Source organism: Eleutherodactylus coqui, chromosome 3 (assembly GCF_035609145.1).
Source record: "Eleutherodactylus coqui strain aEleCoq1 chromosome 3, aEleCoq1.hap1, whole genome shotgun sequence".
Lineage (NCBI taxonomy): Eukaryota > Metazoa > Chordata > Amphibia > Anura > Eleutherodactylidae > Eleutherodactylus > Eleutherodactylus coqui.
This window is the reverse complement of record NC_089839.1, coordinates 149,569,679-149,589,099: the sequence shown is the minus strand read 5'-3', so window position 1 is coordinate 149,589,099 and position 19,421 is coordinate 149,569,679. Positions and strand designations below refer to the sequence as shown.

Sequence of the window (19,421 nt, the reverse complement as noted above, 5' to 3'; positions counted from 1 at the left end):
GGAGCTATTTCCTGATAGAGAAGCTGGGAGGAGGCTGAAAGCCTGAGGTCTGTGGCAGACCAGGCTGTGGTATGGCAATAAGTCTAACAGGGAAGGGCACCCCTGGACTGATGCCTGGTTGGGTATGCTATTAGACAGTGCTGTGACATGTAGTGGCACTAGGCCACTGTGTTAGATAGGAATGACTCTGATGTGAGTTAGTAGGAAGATGGCTAGGATTTTGGTTGTTAACCCTTTCCAATCCACTGTCTGACCTCTGAAGACATTATGATTTAAGGCTGTACAGCTCCGCTGCTGGAAGTCATCCGTCGGGGTTCTCTTACTGTATATTGCCAGCCTCTCTGCTGTCAGAGCCTATCCAATGTGTCACCTCATGCAGTACTGGCTTTAGCCAGCAGATAGCGCCGTTGTATAACAGCAGAAGGAGTAAGCACCCTTAGGAAAACCAGGATACAAATTGGACTGGAAAGGGTTAATGCATGTGTGCACTGTGACTAAACAGTGTGAAGAGTTGTTACCTTTGTAACTATTATTTACTGCTAAAATACATGGACTTCATGAAAGTGCGGCCGCTGACCTAGGTGGAGGAAAGGTGCCTAATCCCCAAATTGTCCAATATAAATATGTAATATTTATATTACCGTATATACCGGCGTATAAGGCGACGGGGCGTATAAGACGACCCCCCAACTTTCACCTTATACGCCGGTATACAGAGGAGAAAAAAAAATCCTTACTCACCTGCCCCGGCGTTCTGTCGCGCTCCGGCAGGATGTCGCTCGCTCCTCGTCCCCGGCGCAGCGTTGCTTTCTGAATGCGGGGCTTGAAATCCCCGCTTCCAGAAAGCTAATACACACGCCGGCAGCCATGACAGCATTGAATGGCTGTGATTGGCTGAAGGCGCACGTGGCTTCAGCCAATCACACTATTCAATGACATCATTGAATGGCTGTGATTGGCTAAAACACACGTGGCTTCAGCCAATCACACTATTCAATGACATCATTGAATGGGTGTGATTGCTAACACACGTGCGCCTTCAGCCAATCACAGCCATTCAATGCTGTCATGGCTGCCGGCGTGTGTACTAGCTTTCTGGAAGCGGGGATTTCAAGCCCCGCATTCAGAAAGCAACGCTGCGCCGGGGACGAGGAGCGAGCGACATCCTGCCGGAGCGCGACAGAACGCCGAGGGAGGTGAGTAATGATTTTTTTTTTTACACTTTTTTTTTTTTGAATTACCGGCGCATAAGACGACCCCCGACTTCAGACCCGATTTTTCGGGGTTCAAAAGTCGTCTTATACGCCGGTATATACGGTAACTCATGCTTAGGGCTTATTCAGATGACCGTATTTACGCAGGCATTTAGCTGCGCTAAAAAAAATCATGCGAAGCATTGGTTTCCAATAGGTTAATTCAGACGAATGATTTTTGATTGCGTAAAAAAAAATGCGTCCGGAAATATAGTAATACATATTTTTATGGCATGTTTTTGCGAATGGGCATTGAGTATTTGCGTGTGCATTGGCGTATTTTACCGTACTTTTTGCGCGTGCACAATTGCATGTGCAAAAGGAATAGGCACCAATGCTGTCAGCTATTAAAATAGTTTCATGAGGTCAAAATGTTCTCTTTCCTTGCACAAATGCGCAGAAAAGTAGAGTATGCTGCTTATTTTTTGCGTGACTGAATTGCGCACACCAAATACGCACATGTGAACGAACTAATTGAAATCAATGGGTTCTATTTTCTGCACACACACATTTTTTGTGCGCAAATATGCTTGTTTGAATCCGACCTTAAGTTCCAACATCTCTGGAGTAGAATCATAAAGCTTTTTATAACAAAGACAACCATTAGGTGAATCTCCATACAATAAAACAAAGTTACGATTTTTCAGTGAAGGATGGTTGACAGTCGCACTTGTCCTTGCCTCCTGGTAGACGCTGATATAATGATGTGATTGTATAATGCACGGAGCAGTAATAAAAACATGAAGCTCGTGTGTAAACCTTACATAATTGTGTTATTGATCCTGCCTAAAAGTTGCCCTAACGGATAAAACTTTCAGATACTTGTAGCAGTAATCTGCGGAGATGTAATGATGTACCGCGTGCGGCAGGTTTACAGGGCGGATAAATTAAATCACAGCTCTTTGTGTATACACTTGTAGCAAAATGCCAAAACATCTTAATAACCAATTATCCATTTCTGTGGCCACTTACAGCTGATGCTGAGTTTATGCACAAAGATAATTGCACCAATAGATAGCAGCCCAAGGCTTCCTTCACGGCTGAAAATCGCATAAACAAAAGGCAGCCATGACCAAGTCGCGGCTGCATCTCCTATTTTCACGCCCATTCAGATGGCCGGGCTGCGGCGTATACACGCCATAGCCCAGAATATTGCCGGCCGAGGGGAGAGAGTTCAGCCCTGCTAAACTCCCCCCCCCCCCCCCCTGCCCCTTGCTGGCTGCGGGCAAAGAAAGGTGGCAGGATGGGGCGGGAGCTAGTGTGTGTGTGTGTGTGTGGGGGTGAATAGTGCTGAAATGGGGCTGAAAATAAATATATGCGGGGGGGAGAGACCTTAGCAACTCGAGCCGCTGTTAAACTCCATCCCACCTCCCTTTTCCGGCAGCTCTCGTAGGAGTCTATGGGACCGGCCGGCGTATTTCGGCAAAAGATCTATCTTTCGGCAAAAGCGGCCATCCAGAATGCGCACCGTATGCACTATCTTTTCCGGCTGGACGATTTTACACACCTCCCCCCCCAAAAAATCGCCCATCTGAACAAATGGAATCCAGTGCTTCAGATGGTTGTGATTTTCAGCCGATGTTTTATCGTGGCAAAATAGCTACGCTCAAATGCTCATGCGAAGGTATCCTTAGGCCTCTTTTGCACGATGATGCTAAAAAACAAAACAAAAAAAACAAAAAAAATCGCATGAAAGAAAAATAGCTGTAATCAAGTCCAGATCTCTCGTCCATTCGCATGGGCAGTGTAGCGGTGAAAAGATACGCTACAGGGCGGAATTTTCTCAGTCGGCAGAAATCCTCGGAATAACTGCTATTTACTTAAACAGAGCCAACTTTCATCTTTTCCCAGAGTTGAACGCAGGTAAACTCTCTCCTCCTCCCCTTTTTTCCAGCTCCCATAGAAATCTATGGGAGCCTTCAGTGTATCTCCGCAAAAGATAGGGCACAACTTATCTTTTCACGTACCGTATAAAATCGGTCGCCATTTTTGGTCATTGATGTCCTATTATTCCCGACACAATGTTTTTACGCAGCTAAAAATCTCTCATCTGAATGACTTCATTGGAATCCAATGCTTTGGATGGTCGCGATTTTTGGACGCAGCTACAATAGCTGTGTATATACGGTCGTGTGCATAAGGCCTAAGGACTTATTTAGACAAACGTAGTTTCATTTTGTTATGCGGCTGTGATAATCACGGCCGCATAATGGGACAAAATGAAACCACTGATTTCAATGGTTTTGTCTTCACTATCAGGATTCTCGCCAGTTTATTGTACGGCCAAGAAAACATAGGACATGGCCCATAGTATTGACTACCTGCGAGAAAGATATGGGCAGAACCTATCTTTCTGCTATTTTTTTCTAACTCTGCGTTATGGTATGGAGTTAGAAAAGCCTGAAAAGGAAAGAAAAAACACTGTTCATGCGCAATTAAGCTCTGTACCGGCAAGCATAGTTGCACATGCGGCGTCTGAAACTGTCATGAGAGTGCTTTCACACCAGTGGAATATTTGCTCAATCTGCACCTCAAGATTTTAATCTAGAATTGAAAATTCCTTGATTCTGACGGCATTTCCACATCAAAATCTGCCTGTAGAGATGCAGATTCTGGAGTGGCATTCTGCAGCCACAGATTAAGGACTTTTAAAGATGAATAGAGATGAGCGAACGTACTCGTCCGAGCTTGATACTCGTTCGAGTACTAGCGTGTTCGAGATGCTCGTTACTCGTGACGAGTACCACGCGATGTTCGAGTTACTTTCACTTTCATCTCAGAGACGTTAGCGCGCTTTTCTGGCCAATAGAAAGACAGGGAAGGCATTACAACTTCCCCCTGCGACGTTCAAGCCCTATACTACCGCCCTGCAGGGAGTGCCTGGCGAGATCAGGTGTCACCCGAGTATATAAATCGGCCCCTCCCGCGGCTCGCCACAGATGCGTTCTGACAGAGATCAGGGACAGTGCTGCTGGTGCCGGAGCTGCTATAGGGAGAGCGTTAGGAGTATTTTAGGCTTCAAGAACCCCAACGGTCCTTCTTAGGGCCACATCTAACCATGTGCAGTAGTGCGGAGGCTGCTTTTTGCAGTGTTGCACATTTTCTTTTTTTTTTGCATATCGGCCGTGCAGAGCATTGCGCCCTGCAGTAATTATACATAGTCCAGGGCCAGTAGTGGTGGTGAGGCAGGGACAGAAGACATATTTATTGAATATAGGCAGTGGGCCTTTCCCAAAACATTTGGGGAAAAAAATCTATTTGGGCTGCCTGTGACTGTCCTCAGTGTACTGGGTCTGTGCTGGGGGTAGTTGTCCTCCCAATTCATACGCAGCCAGCTAAGTGTTACAGCAGGCTTGCGCAAAATTATTTCCTGGCTCTGTGTTGGCTGTTACATCACCGCTGTATTCCAGTCCACAGTGCAACAGTCTGCAGTTATTTTACATACTCCAGGGCCAGTAGTGGTGAGGCAGGGACAGAAGACATATTTATTGAATATAGGCAGTGGGCCTTTCCAAAAACATTTGGGAAAAAAAATCTATTTGGGCTGCCTGTGACTGTCCTCAGTGTACTGGGTCTGTGCTGGGGGTAGTTGTCCTCCCAATTCATACGCAGCCAGCTAAGTGTTACAGCAGGCTTGCGCAAAATTATTTCCTGGCTCTGTGTTGGCTGTTACATCACCGCTGTATTCCAGTCCACAGTGCAACAGTCTGCAGTTATTTTACATACTCCAGGGCCAGTAGTGGTGAGGCAGGGACAGAAGACATATTTATTGAATATAGGCAGTGGGCCTTTCCAAAAACATTTGGGAAAAAAAATCTATTTGGGCTGCCTGTGACTGTCCTCAGTGTACTGGGTCTGTGCTGGGGGTAGTTGTCCTCCTAATTCATACACAGCCAGCTAAGTGTTACAGCAGGCTTGCGCAAAATTATTTCCTGGCTCTGTGTTGGCTGTTACATCACCGCTGTATTCCAGTCCACAGTGCAACAGTCTGCAGTTATTTTACATACTCCTGGGCCAGTAGTGGTGAGGCAGGGACAGAAGACATATTTATTGAATATAGGCAGTGGGCCTTTCCAAAAACATTTGGGGAAAAAAATCTATTTGGGCTGCCTGTGACTGTCCTCAGTGTACTGGGTCTGTGCTGGGGGTAGTTGTCCTCCTAATTCATACGCAGCCAGCTAAGTGTTACAGCAGGCTTGCGCAAAATTATTTCCTGGCTCTGTGTTGGCTGTTACATCACCGCTGTATTCCAGTCCACAGTGCAACAGTCTGCAGTTATTTTACATACTCCAGGGCCAGTAGTGGTGAGGCAGGGACAGAAGACATATTTATTGAATATAGGCAGTGGGCCTTTCCAAAAACATTTGGGAAAAAAAATCTATTTGGGCTGCCTGTGACTGTCCTCAGTGTACTGGGTCTGTGCTGGGGGTAGTTGTCCTCCTTATTCATACGCAGCCAGCTAAATGTTACAGCAGGCTTGCGCAAAATTATTTCTTGGCTCTGTGTTGGCTGTTACATCACCGCTGTATTCCAGTCCACAGTGCAACAGTCTGCAGTTATTTCACATACTCCAGGGCCAGTAGTGGTGAGGCAGGGACAGAAGACATATTTATTGAATATAGGCAGTGGGCCTTTCCAAAAACATTTGGGAAAAAAAATCTATTTGGGCTGCCTGTGACTGTCCTCAGTGTACTGGGTCTGTGCTGGGGGTAGTTGTCCTCCTAATTCATACGCAGCCAGCTAAGTGTTACAGCAGGCTTGCGCAAAATTATTTCCTGGCTCTGCTGTGCGTTCCGTAAGCGAAGTCAGCCTCCAACCACCGGCCAATAAGCGGCACATTTAATTACAGCGTTCTGTTTCTGCACTACTGGTAATACACCATGCTGAGGGGTAGGGGTAGGCCTAGAGGACGTGGACGCGGGCGAGGACGCGGAGGCCCAAGTCAGGGTGTGGGCACAGGCCGAGCTCCTGATCCAGGTGTATCGCAGCCGACTGCTGTGGGATTAGGAGAGAGGCACGTTTCTGGCGTCCCCACATTCATCTCACAATTAATGGGTCCACGCGGTAGACCTTTATTAGAAAATGAGCAGTGTGAGCAGGTCCTGTCCTGGATGGCAGAAAGTGCATCCAGCAATCTATCGAACACCCAGAGTTCTGCGCCGTCCACTGCTGCAACTCTGAATCCTCTGGCTGCTGCTCCTCCTTCCTCCCAGCCTCCTCACTCCATGAAAATGACACATTCTGAGGAGCAGGCAGACTCCCAGGAACTGTTCCCGGGCCCCTGCCCAGAATGGGCAGCAAGGGTTCCGAATCCTCTCCCACTGGAGGAGTTTGTCGTGACCGATGCCCAACCTTTTGAAAGTTCCCGGGGTCCGAGGGATGAGGCTGGGGACTTCCGGCAACTGTCTCAAGACCTTTCAGTGGGTGAGGAGGACGATGACGATGAGACACAGTTGTCTATCAGTGAGGTAGTAGTAAGGGCAGTAAGTCCGAGGGAGGAGCGCACAGAGGATTTGGAGGAAGAGCAGCAGGATGATGAGGTGACTGACCCCACCTGGTTTGCTACGCCTACTGAGGACAGGTCTTCAGAGGGGGAGGCAAGGGCAGCAGCAGGGCAGGTTGCAAGAGGCAGTGCGGTGTCCACGGGTAGAGGCAGGGCCAGACCGAATAATCCACCAACTGTTTCCCAAAGCGCCCCCTCGCGCCATGCCACCCTGCAGAGGCCGAGGTGCTCAAAGGTCTGGCAGTTTTTCACTGAGAGTGCAGACGAACGACGAACAGTGGTGTGCAACCTGTGTCGCGCCAAGATCAGCCGGGGAGCCACCACCACCAGCCTCACCACCACCAGCATGCGCAGACATATGATGGCCAAGCACCCCACAAGGTGGGACGAAGGCCGTTCACCGCCTCCGGTTTGCACCGCTGCCTCTCCCCCTGTGCCCCAACCTGCCACTGAGATCCAACCCCCCTCTCAGGGCACAGGCACTACTGTCTTCTGGCCTGCACCCACACCCACACCTCCGCTGTTCTCGGCCCCATCCACCAATGTCTGTCAGCGCACCGTCCAGCCGTCGCTAGCGCAAGTGTTGGAGCGCAAGCGCAAGTACGCCGCCACGCACCCGCACGCTCAAGCGTTAAACGTGCACATAGCCAACTTTATCAGCCTGGAGATGCTGCCGTATAGGGTTGTGGAAACGGAGTCTTTCAAAAGTATGATGGCGGCGGCGGCCCAGCGCTACTCAGTTCCCAGTCGCCACTACTTTTCCCGATGTGCCGTCCCAGCCCTGCACGACCACGTCTCCCGCAACATTGTACGCGCCCTCACCAACGCGGTTACTGCCAAGGTCCACTTCACAAAGGACACGTGGACAAGCACAGGCGGGCAGGGCCACTATATCTCCCTGACCGCACATTGGGTGAATTTAGTGGAGGCTGGGACAGAGTCAGAGCCTGGGACCGCTCACGTCCTACCCACCCCCAGAATTGCGGGCCCCAGCTCGGTGGTGGTATCTGCGGCGGTGTATGCTTCCTCCACTAAACCACCCTCCTCCTCCTCCTATGCAACCTCTGTCTCGCAATCAAGATGTGTCAGCAGCAGCACGTTGCCAGCAGTCGGTGTCGCGCGGCACGGCAGCACAGCGGTGGGCAAGCGTCAGCAGGCCGTGCTGAAACTACTCAGCTTAGGAGATAAGAGGCACACGGCCCACAAATTGCTGCAGGGTCTGACAGAGCAGACCGACCGCTGGCTTTCGCCGCTGAGCCTCCAACCGGGCATGGTCGTGTGTGACAACGGCCGTAACCTGGTGGCGGCTCTGCAGCTCGGCAGCCTCACGCACGTGCCATGCCTGGCCCACGTCTTTAATTTGGTGGTTCAGCGCTTTATGAAAAGCTACCCACGCTTGTCAGACCTGCTCGGAAAGGTGCGCCGGCTCTGCGCACATTTCCGCAAGTCCCACACGGACGTTGCCACCCTGCGCACCCTGCAACATCGGTTTCATCTGCCAGTGCACCGACTGCTGTGCGACGTGCACACACGGTGGAACTCTACGCTCCACATGTTGGCCAGGCTCTATGAGCAGCGTAGAGCTATAGTGGAATACCAACTCCAACATGGGCGGCGCAGTGGGAGTCAGGCTCCTCAATTCTTTACAGAAGAGTGGGCCTGGTTGGCAGACATCTGCCAGGTCCTTGGAAACTTTGAGGAGTCTACCCAGATGGTGAGCGGCGATGCTGCAATCATTAGCGTCACCATTCCTCTGCTATGCCTCTTGGGAAGTTCCCTGCAAAGCATAAAGGCAGACGCTTTGCGCTCGGAAACAGAGGCGGGGGAAAACAGTATGTCGCTGGATAGTCAGAGCACCCTCCTGTCTATATCTCAGCGCGTTGAGGAGGAGGAGGAGGAGCATGAGGAGGATGAGGAGGAGGGGGAAGAGACAGCTTGGCCCACTGCTGAGGGTACCCATGCTGCTTGCCTGTCATCCTTCCAGCGTGTATGGCCTGAGGAGGAGGAAGAGGAGGATCCTGAAAGTGATCTTCCTAGTGAGGACAGCCAGGTGTTGTGTACATCTACCCTGGCACACATGGCTGACTTCATGTTAGGATGCCTTTCTCGTGACCCTCGCGTTACACGCATTCTGGCCACTACGGATTACTGGGTGTACACACTGCTCGACCCACGGTATAAGGAGAACCTTTCCACTCTCATACCCGAAGAGGAAAGGGGTTCGAGAGTGATGCTATACCACAGGACCCTGGCGGACAAACTGATGGTAAAATTCCCATCCGACAGCGCTAGTGGCCGAAGGCGCAGTTCCGAGGGCCAGGTAGCAGGGGAGGCGCAGAGATCAGGCAGCATGTACAGCACAGGCAGGGGAACACTCTCTAAGGCCTTTGACAGCTTTCTGGCTCCCCAGCAAGACTGTGTCACCGCTCCCCAGTCAAGGCTGAGTCGGCGGGAGCACTGTAAAAGGATGGTGAGGGAGTACGTAGCCGATCGCACGACCGTCCTCCGTGACGCCTCTGCCCCCTACAACTACTGGGTGTCGAAGCTGGACACGTGGCCTGAACTCGCGCTGTATGCCCTGGAGGTGCTTGCTTGTCCTGTGGCTAGCGTCTTGTCAGAGAGGGTGTTTAGTGCGGCTGGGGGAATCATCACAGATAAGCGTACCCGCCTGTCAACCGACAGTGCCGACAGGCTTACACTCATCAAGATGAACAAAGCCTGGATTTCCCCAGACTTCTCTTCTCCACCAGCGGACAGCAGCGATACCTAACCAATACGTAGGCTGCACCCGCGGATGGAAGCATTGTTCTCTATCACCATCAAAAACGTGGACCTTTTAGCTTCATCAATCTGTGTATAATATTCATCCTCCTCCTCCTGCTCCTCCTCCTGAAACCTGACGTAATCACACCGAACGGGCAATTTTTCTTAGGCCCACAAGGCTCAGTCATATAATTTTTGTTAACAATTTTTATACGTTTCAATGCTCATTAAAGCGTTGAAACTTTCACCTGAACCAATTTTTATTTTAACTGGGCTGCCTCCAGGCCTAGTTACAAATTAAGCCACATTAACCAAAGCGATTAATGGGTTTCACCTGCCCTCTTGGTTGGGCATGGGCAATTTTTCTGACGTACATTAGTACTGTTGGTACACCAATTTTTTGGGGCCCTCGCCTACAGTGTAATCCAATTAATTTTTTGCCCACCTGCATTACAGCTGACGTTACATCAGCTGTGCTGCGCACTGCAATGGGATATATTTATGTACCGCCGGTGGGTTCCAGGGAGCCACCCATGCTGTCGGTCCACACGGAGTTGTAACTACATGTGTCCACTTCTAAAGAACCCCAGTCTGACTGGGGCATGCAGTTTGGGCCGAAGCCCACCTGCATTTAATCTGACGTTAGCTCTGCTGTCCAGGGCACTGCAATGGGATACATTTATGTACAGCGGGTGGGTTCCAGGGAGCCACCCATGCTGTGGGTGCACACGGAATTCCCATTGCGGAGTTGGGGATTCCCAGTTGTACCTGCCTGTGACTATTTATAAAAAACCGCGGTCTGACTGGGGCATGCAGACACCTTGACAGAATGAATAGTGTGTGGCATATAGGTTCCCTATTGCTATGCCCACGTGTGCAGCTCCTGATGGCGGTGGCACAGGATTATATTTCTCATTGCTTCTGTACAGCATTGTGGGGTATCGCCCTGCCCCTTTTAAAGAGGGTCGCTGCCTAGCCGTGCCAACCCTCTGCAGTGTGTGCCTGCGGTTCCTCCTCATGGCAGACGCACTTATAAATAGACATGAGTGTGGCGTGGCATGGGGCCGCTGAAGGCTGCGCAGGGACAATTTGGTGTGCGATGTGGGCACTGGGTCGTGCGGGGGGTTGGGCAGCATGTAACCCAGGAGATGTGGCAGCGGAGTGTCATGCAGGCAGTGATTGTGCTTTGTTGGAGGTAGTGTGGTGCTTAGCTAAGGTATGCATTGCTAATGAGGGCTTTTCAGAAGTAAAAGTTGTTGGGAGGGGGGGGGCCCACTCTTGCCGCTATTGTGGCTTAATAGTGGGACCTGGGAACTTGAGATGCAGCCCAACATGTAGCCCCTCGCCTGCCCTATCCGTTGCTGTGTCGTTCCCATCACTTTCTTGAATTGCCCAGATTTTCACAAATGAAAACCTTTGCGAGCATCGGCGATATACAAAAATGCTCGGGTCGCCCATTGACTTCAATGGGGTTCATTACTCGAAACGAACCCTTGAGCATCGCGAAAATTTTGTCCCGAGTAACGAGCACCCGAGCATTTTGGTGCTCGCTCATCTCTAAAGATGAACATATGCATAAATACGCATTCCGCAACTGAGGTTATTTGTGCACGAATTAGTGTAGTGACTCGGTGGGTACTACAGCGTAGTCACGCACTTTGAAGTCCTCAATATCCGTCTATGAGCTCCTGCGGAGACATAGAGGGTATCGTCCAGGAGAGAGACCCTGTCTTTCCCATAATTTAAGGGCTTAATCTATTCTGCAATATTCGGCAACAGCTTGCTCTGGATTGGCTGCTTGCCCTAGAATTCTCTGATTGGTAGAGGGGTAGGAGTTGAGGCAAGCCCGGGAAAATGAGCAGAGGGAGACAAAAAGTGAGAGGAAAGTGCGGGAAAGCAGCAGGAAGTGAAGGAGGAGTCAGGAGGAGTCATCGTCGGGAGGTGGAAGAGAGAGGAGGTGTAGAGCAGTGCTGCAGCAATTAACACGCTACCGGAGTGGAGAGTGGGAGTAGAAGCTACCTAAACAAGCACAGTGTGGAGAAAAAGACCAGAGTACAGTCTACACAACAGTGAGTTTAATGTGCCCTTGCGTATGCAAAGTCAGTGGAAGTGCAGGCGGCATTGTCCTAGTCACTTCACACTTCCACTAAATAAACCGTTGGAGAAAACCCCCTCACAACTGGCGGGATTCATCCTCAGTAACCTTCAGAGAGAGAGGGTTGAAAAGAATTGTGTGTGGTATTCTACTCTTGGAGCACCGTTTAAGTCAGTGCTTACTGTGACTGTGCAAACTGTAAACTGTAAAATTCAAGTTGTGTTGAGAAGTGTTGAGCAAACTGTGTATCTTCGGTTTACCATCAAAGCTACATGGATTGGTGTCAGTTATTTCGATACTAACAACCCGAATTCACCCCCCAAACAGTACTGGTGTCAGCTGACACACATTTTATGAACAATTACTGCTGTTATCTTGCCATTTCCACTGTCCGCGACCGAGCTAGGCCATATTTAGCCCCAACCTGGAGGGATCGCAGAGCCATCCGTGACTTCCATCTTGTTTTTTCCCTGTGGTCTACCTCACAATGGCCTGCCTCCGCTCAGACACTGCACTAGGTTTGGAGATGGCAATAATCAGGCTGATACATGTGCGTCAGCGCATAGTAATCTAACTTTTGCGCCCAAAATGCCAGTTCACACACACGTGTGATACCCAATTTCCATGGAGTAGAATGGTAATTTAGGGCTCCTGCAGATGAGTGTAATGTTTTAACGCTCACGAGAGCGTGACGTAATTGCGCTCTGAATGGAGAGCCATCACGTCTTTTCACGAGCAGATCCACGTTCTTTACAGTACTTTTTTCCACTGCAGGACCCGTTCACATCGGTGCAGGAGGCACCCGTGTTTGAACAGGCGGGGCAGGCTAATTAGTAGGCTGGACACCCTACTTAGTCCCAGGTGTAATCGATCTTTGCCATGAAATTCGCTGTTCAGTGCGCAATTTCAAGCAGACGGGGTGTGCACCCCCACAGACTCCTATTGAGCCTCTGGTGTGAAAATCCGCATAAAAATAGAGCATGTCACATATTTTTTATTGCCCAATAGAAATGTGGGCACAAAAACCCTCCATGTGAGGGAACTCATTGAACCAACAGGTTCTTTTGGATAGGTTTGGACGAGTGATTTTGCGTGAGAAAAATCGCCTGTATGAAGGAGCCCTTAAAGCCTATTAAGGGCCAGCTGTCCGCAGTGTTACTCCCTCCCTCTTGGGTTTTTAACCTGCCATAGGCTGCCTGCACATGAGCGGAAATTCCACGGCGGGATTTCCCGCGGAGTTTCGACCGCTGAAAGCCTGCATAGGATTGCGTTAACAAACGGCGGCATGCTCGCAGAGCCCCGCACAGAAATGTCACTCACCCGCCACCGGCACCGGTCTGCGCGCGCCGGCACATCGAACAGCCGGAGCCAGCGGGTGAGTACGCGCTGGTCCCTGCAGGCGCTCGGGTCCCGCGGCGAGCATCCTCGCCGCCAGATCCGACCTGCCCGTCTGCAGGCGGCCATAGACATCTATGGCAGCTTTTGGCATAACACGCAGTTCTATCTTTCCTTGCACACAAGATTTGCATGTGAGAAACATGCTCATGAGAACTAACCCAATGGCTTTGCTTTGTCATGTTTTAGGGGCGTGAGTTTCATGCGTGTAAAAACATGAGCAAACACGTTTGTCTGTTTAAGCCCTAAACTGCACCTTAGGTAGGATTCACCTGAGTGTGTGCGCATTTACGGCACATTTTTACAAAAATCGCTCATGTGTATGACTCCATTCAAAAGAATTGGGTTCATATTCTAGAGAGATTTTTGCGCCTCACAGGCCTGGCGTATGCAAAAGAAGGAACAGTGCAATGTGCCTACACACAGGCAAATCAACTTCATTCACTGCGCAAATACGGTGCGCTGAGACAAGCACAATTGCAAATACACTTGTCGGAAACCGCCCTAAGTTGCGGGCACAATGATGCACTCTTTATGTGCGGCGACTACTATTTCACCTACACTATTATATGTGTATAGTTGTGCGGAATATCTACAAGGTGGCACCAGTGTGGAGCTACTAGGTGTGGCACCAGGCAGAGGCGTAACTTGAAACTCCTGGGCCCCAATGCAAAACCTGGAACGGGGCCCCCAACTATAATGCTTTACTCATTGTACTGGGCTCCCTATATGGAGAAGAGAGGCCTTATGGGCCCCCTAAGGCTCCTGGGCCCGGGTGCAACCACATCCCCTGCATCCTCTATAGTTACACCCCTGGCCCCAGGCTAGTTTCACATGGGTGATCACGATTTTGCAGCAAGAAAATCACAGCAAAATTGCATTCCTTTCCTGCTATTGTGTTAGTGCAGCTTTTTCCTCACAAAAACATCGCTGCCACTTGCGATTTTCTTGCGCCTTTTTTTTCATGCGATTTTGCCAGGATTTTTTAGCACAAAAGTCAATAGGACTTTTTAATGTTAAAATTGCATCGCAACACAAGTTTGTTGCATTGTAATGCAATAAAAAGGAGGCTCCATAGGGAAACGTGGGAGATTTAAAAAAAAAAAAAAAAAGCACATCGCAGAAAATTCGAGCATGCCAGATTTTTTCTCTCGTAACATCGCATTAGTGTAAATATCGCTAATTGGAAGGAAATCATTGTAAATCGTTGGTTTCATAATCTGCTTTTTTACTGAATCTCACATCACGCAAAAATTGCACAATTTTCTCACTTTTGTGAAACTACCCGAACGGCTTAAGCTCAAGGGCGTAGTAGCACATGAACCATTTTTCTTTTTTAGTGATTATTCAAAATCCGTTTGAGTTTAGAAAAAAGCTGGAAGATTGGTCCTGCCCTATTTTTCTCGCATGTAGTATTAACATGTGAGAATCCTAATAGTGGAGCTGAAACCATTGAAATCAATGTTTTTGTCTCATCCCGTTGTGTGGCCATGATTTTCACGGCAACATAATGGGACAAAAACACGCCCATCTGTTTAAGGGCTCTCGATATCGCTGCGTTTTTTTAACGCGATTGTCAATGGGACTTTCTGACAATGTTAAAAATGCATCACACAAAAAACGCAAAGTACAAACTTGCGATACTTTTTTAACATTAGTAAGTCCCATTGACAATCGTGTTAAAAAGGTACATTACATGGGATTATAAATCATATTTCAATAAAACATGTAGAGACAGATGTTAAGCGGAGGTAATATGACACAGATGCTGCCAGGTAGAAGTAAACATCTGCCCGAGCAACAAGGTTCCATTGGTCAGGGGTTTGAGCCACTCAGCTGCTGTTACCAGCATGCTCCCAAAACCACCCAGAGCAGGGCAAGAGGTGAAGTAAACACAAATTTGGTGGGAAAAAGTCGCACAATTTTCACACCTTGCGACAATGATACAAATTGCATGTACATGATGCCCATGCTTTCCTATGGGTTTCTTCACATTTGCAATGTTTTGTAGCATGCGACATTGCGAGTCAAAAACCTTGCAGGTTTCGCAATATGCACACAACTTGCGAGGTTTTGTAGCGCATGTTTCCCTATGGAGCCTTCCTTTCTGTTGCATTGTACGAAAACATGATTTCCGTGCGGTGCAATGCAACTTTGAAATTAGGAAATCCTTTGCCTTGCAATGTTGCAAGCTACAAAACATCACAAATGTAAAGGGAACCATAGGAAAGCATGGGCTTCATATACATGTGATTTGCACCATTGTCACAATGTGTGAAAATCGCGCGACTTTGTCACGCTTGTAAAGAAGGCATAATATGACTTTTTAATGTTAAAATCACATAGCATGAAAACTCACAAGTTCTTGCAATGCAATAAACAAGGAGGCTGCATTGGGAAACACGGGCTACAAAACATAGCAAATGCCGCGATTTTGTAGTCTCGCCATGTTGCAGCCTACAAAACATCACTTGTGTGGAAGAACCCATAGGAAAGCATGGGCTCTACATACATGTGATTTGTAGCACTGTCACTTCGCTCCAAATTGCTGTTGTATATGCAGCCTTAAGGGCAGCCACACATGGGTGTAAGCGCATATATGCTCAAGATACCATATGCAGAGGGTGGCCACATGCTATCATACCCGTAGCAGTGCTTTTTACTGTACTTTTTTGCGCTGCCAAGACCACTCACATTGGCGTGGTCACGGCAGCGCCATGTTTGGGTAGACAGGACAGTCGACTTAATCAGTGGGCCAACCGATCAGGTAGAGGCGGGCCAACCAATTAGATAGGTGGGCCAGTCTAGTTAGTCCCTGATGTTTTCGATTTTCCATGCATGATTTCGTGCAAACAAGGGCCTTGGTTCCACAAAGCGCACCAAAATAGAGCAAGTCGCGTTTTTTTCCGCATGTAAAAAAAAAAAAACACGATGTGAAGACAATGGGTTCTGTTCGCTGCGTATTTAGGGCTCCCACACATGGGCACAGATGCACGCGCAAATGTACCCGTGTGTGGGAGCCCTAAAGGCTGCAGAATTTGCACAGCATGTATGGCCCATGTAAAGTCTCTCTGCATGTGGATTTTGAAATTCAAGCATGCTCTAGTCGGTGCAGAAAAGCTGTAGACTTTCACTGTGGAAGGCTTCTTCACACAACTGTGTTAGCGCGGGTATTTGTGCGCAGGGAATATTCACATGCTAAACACAAAAAATAGAACTTATTTTAATCAGTTCGCTGTCATTAACGCGTTTTGCATGCGGTAAAAAGCAAGACCTGCTTTATTTTCCTGCGTTGTGCGCAGCAAAAGTCGCATAGAAGTCCATTGGAGGTGCAGAAATACACGAGGGGAAGGCTGTGACACTGCGCAAAATGCGGGGAAAACTTTTTAGCTGGGACTCATCAGGCTTAAATAGTATTAAATCCATCGAAACGTGGAAATTGGCCCTGTGTGCGCAAAAAGTGCACAATTTAGTGAAAAATAGAACACATCTGAACCTGACGACTGTTCGCTGCCATGCAGCATATTTGTGCATGAACAATGTTTTCAGAGCCACGTAATCAGCCTGTTGCATGCGTGTCAATGCAAATTACTGTAAATATTTGCGTGCAGGACACCAGCTCACATGGTGCATTACACTCCCTTTCTGTGAAATTGATTGGCTATTTAAGCCTAATAAAGTCCACTTGTCTTCTTTTCTCTGTATTTTGTGCAGTGTTTCATCCTTCCCCTTGCGTATTTGCATACCTCCCATAGACTTCTATGGGCCATTGCTGCGCAAAACGCAGGGAAATAGATCAGGACCTATTTTAAATGAAATGTGTCTGCAAAACGCGCTTATGAGAGCGAACTTATTGAGATCATTGGGTTCTATTCTCTGTTTAATGTGCACAAATTTTCCTTGCGCAAAAACACGCAAATACAGCCTTGTGAAGAAGCCCTAAGTTCACACCTCCATATTTTGAGTGCACGAAAAAAACCAAAAACATAGCATGTTCTATTTTTGTGCGCATTATGGGTCCTCATAGAAGTCTATGGGGGGGTGTGCAAATGCGTGCGCAATACGCAAGGAGATGCATGATCTGCTGTACAATTCGACTGGAGAGAAAAAACACATCTGGAACTCTAGACTAAAACAGACAATTAAATTGGGGAGTGGTTGTGTCTCTCGCACAAGAAAATGAGCCTTCGTGGGACAAGTACAGTAAAATAAGCAGACATGCGTGCAAAAACGACGAGATGTGCGCAGTTGTGCATACACCCATGTGAATGAGCCCTGAATGCGATTCCACTTTTCGGGTATATTCTCAGGCAGCAGACTTGTTGCAGAAATCTTGCTGACTGCCCTATTCACATGAATGGGGTTGGCAGAGATCCATCTGCTACAGAAACAGCCCATTGACATGCATTCAAGCCGTCACTTCTGTCCAACCAACACATGTAGCAAACTGATGCTTTCAGGCTTGTACTAAGTGGTCTTAGCAGGAGCTCTTAAAATTTCCCCTGACCTCTTCACTGGCTCCCAACTGCCAATTTGCCCAGTACAAGTCTATAGACTACTTCTGTACTGTACAGGCAAATGTGCCTGGCTTATTATAGTAGCAGCGAACAAGACTGCACATTTCTAGGTTACTTTGACATGAATGGAAGGAAACTCCAGATCCGGTATGATCAACCGTACAATAAATGACTTCTGCCGCTAATACACATATCACAAATCATCCTTCTCTCTCCTGTATCACTTACAGCAGAGCGGAATATACGCAGATTCACATAGTAAGAGTTGTCAAAGAAAAGCCATTCGAACCTAAGCAACTGATTAATAAGTGTCCTACGATATAAAGAAAGCAGCTATCGGGGAACTACAAACCCCAGCGAATAGCTTTCATATGGTAAGTAGTCATGCTCAATGATAGCGCTCCTTATGGTACCTACAAAGACACATGTTGCTGATGATGCCCGATGTCTGCAACTCATCTATTATTGATGTCTGTGGTCTGCAGAGAATTAATGACACTTGAAGTTCTTGCAAAAGCTGGAAAACTGTCACTGATTACAAGTTATCGATTTCCAATAAGTTTAGGCTACAGAAATAGTTGCATTCTGCATACTGTAGGCACACAGCTTCCCTCTATGCACCTGCGGAGCAGCAATATAAAATGATACATTATATCCACAGGAGCTTTACCCTCCAAATGCTTATATTTCTATCATCCCAATAAATTAGAGTTCTTCCATAAGTAATCCCCCCTGCTGTTGCAGTAGATTTTACTCACCTCCCCAGCATTGGATTCCCCAGCTCATCTCAAGGTCCTTATGCTTAAAAAAAAAAACCAATATTCCCCTGAAGTGGAGCACAGTACAACCCCAATCCTCCCCCGTCCTGCTTCCTAAATCAATCAGACTCCACACAAAGCATTGGAGAAGATCGTGACCAGAATCCAGATGTCTGTTAGCACAGACAGGAGTCATAGCAACTGCAGCAACACTGCGACTATGTGGGGAAGGGAGACCCCCACTACAAATAACCCTGGGGAGGGGTGTGAGAAAAGAGAAAATCGGAGCATTAATCAAGAAAGTGACAGTAAAAAGAAATTAAAGATGAATAAATAGAAGGCTTTGAGGGACGGCATCAAGTCAGAAGAGATTTAGGAGAGAGCATCAGGTGGGCAGGAGAGGGTTAATAAAGTGCGTAGGACCTCAACGGTGTGCAACAGGCACTTTTTAGGCTTAATTTACATTTGTTCCTTATAAATATTTCATGGAAATTTGATGTAAAGCTAAAAGTATTTACAATAAAAATGAATCGGTCATTTACTGACTTGTGGAATTCCACTAATTCCGCTTGTGAAATTTTCATGCAATTAAATGGATTATCTTCATTAGCTAATATAGTAAAAGAGAGGATAAGGGGGTGCTATGGCTGGAGAACCAGGGTAGTAGGTAAAATTTATTCTGGTGGCGTGTACCGGTTCTGGAATGGCATCTGAGGAAGTAACATTCCAGAATTGAAACGTGCCGCGAGGATAAATTTTGCCTACTACCCTGGTTCGACTGTCATAAGGTGCCTACACCCCTCATCTTCTCTTGTGATATATGGGCTACCGGAGGCTCCTGCCAGTCCAATTTTGCTGCTGCTCATTTGTGAGAGGTTTACAAGCAGGTGGTGCTGCCAGGTGCCGTTACTCTTACGTGCTACTGTCTCACTGACCCATGCTTACTGCACTGCAGAGCGCTGGTATGTTTTACTTTGGCAGATTACCTCCCCGAGAGCTGAGTGGCCCTTCCTTCATTATCGTGTGCTTTTTAATGTCCTGATACAAAACTAGTTCTTCCTTTGTGTGTTCCAGTCTTTGTAGCATCCCATAGGGTGACCCCGGATGCAAAGCATACGTTCAGAAGCTGGGAGGGTA

General features: G+C 48.1%; 1 protein-coding gene across 1 annotated transcript in view; it reads right to left on the bottom strand.

Annotated features, from left to right (window-relative positions):
- CHL1 (cell adhesion molecule L1 like) overlaps window positions 1-18,302 on the bottom strand; it is a 167,930-nt gene extending 149,628 nt beyond the window's left edge. The window contains exon 1 of the mRNA XM_066596312.1: window positions 18,285-18,302. The gene's annotated coding sequence lies outside the window, so the exon portion shown is untranslated. The remainder of the gene's footprint in view (window positions 1-18,284) is intronic.
- Between the last annotated feature and the right edge of the window lie 1,119 nt (window positions 18,303-19,421).